Source organism: Muscardinus avellanarius, assembly GCF_963383645.1.
Source record: "Muscardinus avellanarius genome assembly, chromosome: 3".
Lineage (NCBI taxonomy): Eukaryota > Metazoa > Chordata > Mammalia > Rodentia > Gliridae > Muscardinus > Muscardinus avellanarius.
The window spans coordinates 22,532,597-22,540,735 of NC_137788.1; positions in this window are offsets into that span (position 1 = coordinate 22,532,597).

The window sequence follows — 8,139 nt, forward strand, 5'->3', positions numbered from 1 at the left end:
GCAACCTAGTGAGAAGAGACCATGTTTGACACAAAAAGGGCTCCAAGCTGGGCGTGGTGACACACACCTGTAATCTCAGCATTCGGGAGGCTGAGACAGGAGGATCTCAGTTTACGGACAGCCTCAGCTACTTAGTTTGGCTATTTGCAGCTCAATGAGACCTTGTTTCAAAATAAAGAATAAAAAATAGGGCTGGGGGTATAGCTTGGAGGTAGAATGCCCCTGGGTTCCATCCCCAGTATCACAAAAAAAAAAAAAAGAGAGAGAGAGAGAGAAAAGGCTGCAGGTGGAATTTGGAGGTAGAGTATCCCTGGGTTGAATCCCTAAGTATAAAAAGTAAAGCAGGCTGGGCATGGTGGTGCACGCTTGTAATCCCCGTGCTTGGGAGACGGAGACAGGATTGCGCTGGTTCTAAGCCAGCCTTGCTGGTTTAAGAGACCCTGTTTCCAAAATTAAAAAAAATATATATAAAATGGGTCTGGGAGTGTAGCCCGGAGGTAGAAGGGTTTCCAGGATCCCCAGTACCACCAATAAATAATAAATAAATAAATAAATAAATAAAACAGAACTGTATAGCCCTTGACCCTCAAAAGCTGGTGCCTGAACTAGGGGAACCAATTTAATAAAGAACCTTATGGAGACCTGAAGATGTGGAAAGCTGGCAGGTTTCTTTGGGTGGTGCCCTTGTTAAAGCGCTGATTTGCCAAGATTATTTCATTCTAAAGCTGTAGAATAAAAATGACATTGAAAGCCAAGTGTCGTGGCGAACACGTGTAGTCCCAATACTTGGGAGGCTGAGACAGGAGGATCACAGATTTGCAGCCAGCCTCAGGTACTTAGTGAGGCCCTGTTTGTAAAGAATAAAAGCCGCGTGTGGTGGCGCACGCTTGTAATCCCCGCGCCTGGGAGGCTGAGACAGGAGGATCGCGCAGGTTCCACTGTTTCCAAATAAAATATAAAGTAGGTCTGGGAATGTAGCCCAGAAGTAGAAGGCCCCTGGGTTCCATCCCCAGCACCACAAAAAATAAAAAATAAAAATAAAAAAAGAGAGGACTGGGGGTGTAGCTCAGAGGTAGCATGCCCCTGGGTTCAATCTTCAGTTCGGCCAACAACAACAAAAAAAGACATTGGAGTGTCTTTCTTTTTTGTTCTTTTTCAGTACTGGGATTGAACCCAGGGGCATGCTACCTCCGAGCTACACCTCTAGCCCCATTTTTTATTCTCTATTTTGAAACAGGGTCTAAGTTTCGGAGGGCCTAAGTAGCTGAGGCTGGCCGCGAACCTGCAATCCTCCTGTCTCAGCCTCCCAAGTATAGGGATTACAGTAGTACGCCACCATGCCCGACTGACATTAGAGCTTCTGTATCAGTGGTGTCATTTATTGAGTTTTGGCTATGCGCAGGCGCTTTATAAACCATATCCAAATCCTCAAACTGTTGGAGGGAGACATCGGCCTGACTTTAAAGATGAAGAAACAGGGTGTGACTGCGCACCTCAGGAGGAAGCTCCGTGCAGTGGTTAAGGGTGAGGACCCAAAAAGCAAGAGCCGGGATTAGGATCCCAGCTCGCCACCTCTCTGCTCTAACCGTGAGCATGTGATTTCTTTTTTTTGTTTTGTTTTTGTTTGTTTGTTTTGCAGGTCTGGGGATGGAACCCAGGGGCGCTTGACCTCCGAGCTACACCCCCTGCCCTATTTTTTTTATTCTTTATTTTGAAACCGGGTCTCTCTGAGTTGCAGAGGGCCTCACTAAGTAGCTGAGGCTGTCCGCGAACCGTGATCCTCCAGGTCTCAGCCTCCCGAATGCTGGGATCACAAGCGTGCGCCACCACGCCCGGCTGTGAGCATGTGATTTCAACCTCGCTAACCTTCAGTTTCTTGACACATTCCGAGACTGTTTAAGGATCCAGTAAGATGACTTTTGCAGAGCATTTAGCACCGTGCCTGGCGCACAGTAAACACTCAGAAAGCTTTAGTGTTGTTCCTGCTAACCAAGATCCTGTGACTGCGTCTGCTTCCAAAGGCTGTTCTCTTCCCACACCTACAGTCTCCTACCATGGAATTCATCCTACATTGAAAATATACCGGAGCTGGGTGTGGCGGCGCACGCTTGTCATCCCAGCATTTGGGAGGCTGAGATAGGAGGATCGTGGTTCAAAGACAGACTCAGCTGCTCCTTAGTGAGGCCCTTTGCAACGCAGTGAGACCCTGTTTCAAAATAAATAAAAAATAGGGCCGGGGGCGGGGTGTAGATCAGAGGTAGAACGCCCCTGGGTCCCATCCCCAGTATGGAAAAAGAAAAAAGAAAAGAAAATATATCAAGTCCCTACATAACAGAAACAGTGCACTGGCTGGCTTGAGCCTCACTGACCAGTGCAACAAAGATGCGGGAACAAATCCAGACCTTTGTCTTTGCAGAGACTAACTCAGCTGCCAAGATCTTTCTGGGCCTGTTCAGTGGGGCCACCATCTCTGGGAAATACTGGGGTTTGGGGTTGTGAGCTGATACAGGCCCAGAATTTAGTTCAAGGTCTGCAGAAAAGAGAGGAGATGGACAAAAAGATGGTCTGGCTCCCTAGCCGAGGCAGAAGCAGGAAGGAGAGGCCAGCCCCTGGATCCCAGGCGCAGCTCTGCGCGCATCCTCCTCCGCTGCCCCTCGCTGGCTGCCTGGACCAGGGCACAGCCTTCAGGGCTCACACCCCCACGGGGTCCTCCAGGTGGCTCCTGATTGGCCCCTTCATGCTGCAAGGCTCCTCCCCAGCACTGGCACCATCCCCATGCCCTCCTCCAGAGATCAAGCTACACTGCATGGGAGGGCCCTGAGGAAGACGGCGCCATCAGAGAGGAAGACGGCGAGACAGGAGAGTCTTTGCAGAGCCCCTGTATGCAAAATGCCCGTTTTCATTGTCGTGTGTGTTCAATCTGGGTCCAAAACTGAGCAAGGCATGTAACAGAGCAACAAAACGAGCAGAAATTTCCTCCGAAATGGGCCCTGAAGCCGGACATCGTGGCACACGCTTGCCATCCCAGCATTTGGGAGGCTGAGAGAGGAGGATCCAGGTTCATGGCCCTTTGCAACTCAGTGAGACCCTGTTTCAAAATAAAGAATAAAAAAATAGAGCTGGGGATGTAGTTTGGAGGTAGGATGCCCCTGGGATCCATCCCCAGTACTGCAAAAAAAAAAAAAAAAAAAAAAAGAAAAGAAAAGAAACAGGCCTTGTGAGCTTGTGAGCTGGCAAATGCTGCAGTGTGGAGAGGAGCGGGCTTCCAAGTACTCAGTCTCCAAGTACTGGTTACAGGGATGTGCGCCACCATGCCTCTCTGTTTTTGTGGTTTTGTGGTAATAGAGATTGATCCAGGAGTGTTCTACCTCCAGATTTTTTTTTGTGTGTGTGGTACTGGGGATGGAACCCAGGGGCCTTCTACCTCCAGGCTACACTCCCAGGCCTATTTTATATTTTATTTGGAAACAGGGTCTCTTATGCCAGCAGAGGCTGGCTTCAAACCTGCGCAATCTTCCTGTCTCTGCCTCCCAAGCACGGGGATTACAAGCGTGCGCCACCACGCCCGGCCAGATTTTCTTTTAAAGGGGGTCTTTTTAGACTGGGGATTTTTTTGTTTGTTTGTTTGTTTTGGTGGTACTGGGGGTGGAACCCAGAGGCTTTCTACCTCCGGGCTATAATCCCAGACCTATTTTACTTTATTTGGAAACAGGGTCTCACGAAGTTGCTGAGAGCCTAAGTAGGTGAGGCTGGTTTCAAACCTGCGTGATCCTCCTGTCTCAGCCTCCCAAGTGTGGGGATTACAAGCGTGTGCCACCACGCCCGGCCTTGGACTGGGAATTGAACCCAGGGCGGTGCACTTGCCAGGCAAGCGCTTTGTCACTGAGCTACATCCCAGCCTGGTTTTTTCTTTCTTAAAAGGGTCCTATTAATTTGCTGAAGCTGGTCTCAAACCTGTGATCCTCCTGTCCCAGCCTTCTAAGTGCTGGTACTGCACACATGTGCTACCACACCTAGGCCATGCCTGACCTCAAATTTTTTCCTCTTGGTAGTACTGGGGATTGAACCCGGGGGCATTTGACCTCCGAGCTACACCTCCTGCCCTATTTTTTTATTCCTTATTTTGAAACAGGGTCTCATTAAAGTTGCAGAGGGCCTCACTAAGTAGCTGAGGCTGTGCGCTAACTGTGATCCTCCTGTTTCAGCCTCCCGAATGCTGGGATTACAAATGTGCGCCACCACGCCCAGCTCAGCCCTTCTTATTTTTTGTTTTGAAACAGGGTCTTGGTAGGTTGCTGAGGCTGTCCTTAAACCTGAAATCCTCCTGTTTCAGCCTCCCAAGTACTGGAATTATACATGTGTAGCACCACACTGGCTTTAAACTTTTTTTTATCAACGAGTTTTTAAATTTCCCAGTACACCTGTAATCCCTGTTTTTGGGAAGCTGACACAGGAGAATTGCAGGTTTGTGGACAGCCTCAGCAAGTACTGAGACGCTCATCAATCTAGCAAGACCCTGTTTCCAAGTAAGAAATAAAATTGGGGCTAGAGGTATAGCTTGAAGGTAGAATGCCCCTGGGTTCCATCCCCAGTAACACACACACACACACACACACACACACACACACACACACACACACATTTTCTATTGGGAGGCTGAGACAGGAGGATGAAGACTCGAGGAGCCTCAGCAATTCAGCATGCTGGCCTACACCTGTAATCCCAGTACTTGGGAGGCTGAGACAGGAGGATCACAGGTTCAAGGTTAGCTTCAGCAACTTATCAAGACGGTTTAAAAAAAAAAAAAAAGAATTGGAGCTGGGTGTGGTGGTGCAAGCTCGTAAGCCCAGCATTTGGGAAGCTGAGACAGGAGGATCAGTTCAACTCACCCAGACCCTGTTTCAAAATAAAAAATAAGCTGAAGACTGGCGTGGTGGCGCACACTTGTAATCCCAGCATTTGGGAGGCTGAGACCGGAGGATTGCGGTTTGCCGACAGCCTCAGCTACCTAGTGAGGCCCTCCGCACTCAGTGAGACCCGGTTACAAATAAAGAATAAAAAGTAGGGCAGGGGGTGTAGCTGAACCCAGGGGTATTTTACCTCTGAGCTAGAGCCCCAGCCCTATTTTAATTTTTTATCTTGAAACAGGTTCCAAGTTGCTTAGCGTGGCCTCAAACCTGTGATCTCCTTGTCTCAGCCTCCCAAATACTGAGATTATAGATATGCACCACCATACCTGGGACCAGCTGCATTTTTTCTTTTTTTTTCTTTTTGGTGGTACTGGGAATTTAACTCAGGAGCATTCTATCTCTGAGCCCTATTTTTTTTTTTTTTTCGGGTTTGGGGATGGAACCCAGAGGCATCTACCCCCCGCCCAATTTTTTATTCTTTATTTTGAAACAGGGTCTCACTGAGTTGCAGAGGGCCTCACTAAGTAGCTGAGGCTGTCCGCGAACCGCGATCCTCCGGTCTCAGCCTCCCGAATGCTGGGATTACAAGCGTGCGCCACCACGCCCGGCTCTGAGCCCTATTTTTTATTCTTTTTATTTATGAAGCAGGGTCTCCCTAAGTGCAAAACCTCACTAAGCTGAGGCTAGCCAAGAACCTTCAATCCTCCTATCTCAGGCTCCTAAGTATTGGGATTACAGGTGTGCACCACCATGTCACCACCATGCCCTGCTACCAGCTGCGTTTTATTTTTATGGTTCTGGGGATGGAACCCAGGGGCATTCTACCTCCGAGCCACACCCCCAGCTCTATTTTTTATTCTTTATCTTGAAACAGGGTCTCACTGAGTTGCAAAGGGTCTCACTAAGTAGCTGAGGCTGGTCACAAACCTGGAATCTTCCTGTTTCAGCCTTCCCAATGCTGGAATTACAAGCGTGGGCCACCACACCCGGCTCGTCACTAACTCTTACTGGTGTTTCACTACTCAAGCCAAATAAAGTGCTGTTCCCCACCTGGAGACCCGGGGACTTCTAGAAGCAGGCTGACAACACGGGGGCTTGGGAACATGAGGTATACCGCGGTGCCTGCTCTCCGCGGTGCCGAGAGCTGGTGCTCAGCGAGCACCAGTGCGCAGGCGCATGTCCTTCCTGCGCACACAGCTGGAGCCCCACTCTGCCTGGAGGCCCAGCCGGCTCTCCTGCCTGCTCAGCCCCGCAGGACCCAGCAGTGCTCACCAATCACAGATCTTCCAAGGGCCCATGAAAGGCCCAGGTGGCAGGGAAGTCAGAATCACTGTGGAGCTGCTCTGTGCTGCCGGGAACACCGCACCGGCAAGTCCTGCAACACCGATCTCATACGGTGCTTTATACCCCTAGTACTGGACCGATGGGTTGGCACAGGGCATCCAACAAATGTTTATCGAATTTGTAAGTAAAGCTTTGTAATTACCAAGTCATCGTCTGAATTCTACAAAAAGAAAGAGACCTCCACCCAGGACCATTGCTACAGTCTTGCCCACCTGAAGGCACCAGCCTGATAATGAAAGAGAAGTTCACCACCCATAAAGTAGTCTAACACACATTCCAAACTCAAATATGTACACTTAAACCAGGCATGATGGCACATGCTTGTAATCCCAGTCCTTGGGAGGCTGAGACAGGAGAACTGCAGGTTCGTGGCCAGCCTCATCTACTTAGTGGGGCCTTGTTTCAAAATAAAGAATAAAAAATAGGGATGGGAGTATAGCTTCGCCCCTGGTTCAATTTCTAGTATTACGAAAACAAGAACAACAACAAAAAAAAAACCCAAATATGTTTAAAACCTCTCTTGAAGCTGGGCATGGTGACATACACTTGTAATCTCAGTATTTGGGAGGCTGAGACAGGAGAATCTGGGTTCACCGTCAGCCTCAGCTACTTAGTGAGGCCCTCCACAACTTAGTGAGACCCTGTTTTAAAAAAAAAAAAAATCACACAAGAGGTATAGCTCATAGGTAGAATGCCCGCCCTCTTGCATCAGGCATGGTGGTGCACGCTTATAATCTGAATACTTGCAAGGCTGAGTCAGGAGATTTGCAAGTTCACGGCCAGCCTCAGCTAGTGAGGCTCTCTACACCTTAGTGAGATCCTGTTTCAAAATAAAGAATAAAAAAATAGGACCGTATAGCTGGGAGAGGAACAGTGCCCCTGGGTTCCATCCCCAGTACTGAAAGAAGAAAGAAAAGCCTCTTTAGCCACTGCTGTTCTTTTTCTAAGAATGGAAACATTTGCAAATACTGGTTGACTGAGCTTTGTGTATTTGCATAGCTACTTAAGAAGAAACTACTGCTGGGTCACAAGCTGGTATCCCAGCATTTGGGGACTGAGACAGGAAGATCGTGGTTTGCGGACAGCCTCAGCTACTAGCTACTACTTAGCGAGGCCCTGTGCAACTCAGTGAGACCCTATTTCAAAATAAAGATTTAAAAATAGGGCTAGGGATGTAGCTCAGAGGTTGAATGCCTCTGGGTTCCATCCTCAGTTCCATACATAAAAAACTAAAACAATAAAACCTGAACTGGGCGTGGTGGCGCTCGCTTGTAATCCCCGAGCTTGGGAGGCTGAGACAGGAGGATCGCACAGGTTCGAAGCCAGCCTCAGCTACTTAGTGAGGCTCTCGCAACTAAGTGAGACCCCGTTTCCAAATAAAATATAAAATAGGTCTGGGAGTATAGCCCGGAGGTAGGAGGCCTCTGGGTTCCACCCCCAGTACCACCAAAAAATAAAAAATTAAACAATAAAACCTGGATGTCCATTGCTAGAAACCGGGGCAGTGGGGCCTTGCCCAAACAGTTGCTAGACTTCAATTACAGTTTACTTTCTGGGGTGGTCAAAACATCTTTTTTAGTGGGTGTGGTGGTGCATGCCTGTGACCCCAGTATTTGAGACAAGAGGATTGCAGGTTTGAGGCCAACCTTGGCAAGTTAGTAAGACCTAGACAACTTGGCGAGATCCTGTTTCAAAATAAAAATAGGACTGGAGGTGGAGCTCAGAGGTCAAATGCCCCTGGGTGCAATCCTCAGTACTGCAGAAACAAACAAACAAACAAACAAATAAATGGGCTGGTGTATAGATCAGAGAAAGAAAGAAAAATGAGAACAACTCCACAACCCATCGTAATAACAGGACTGTTTTATTAAACACACGAATGCGC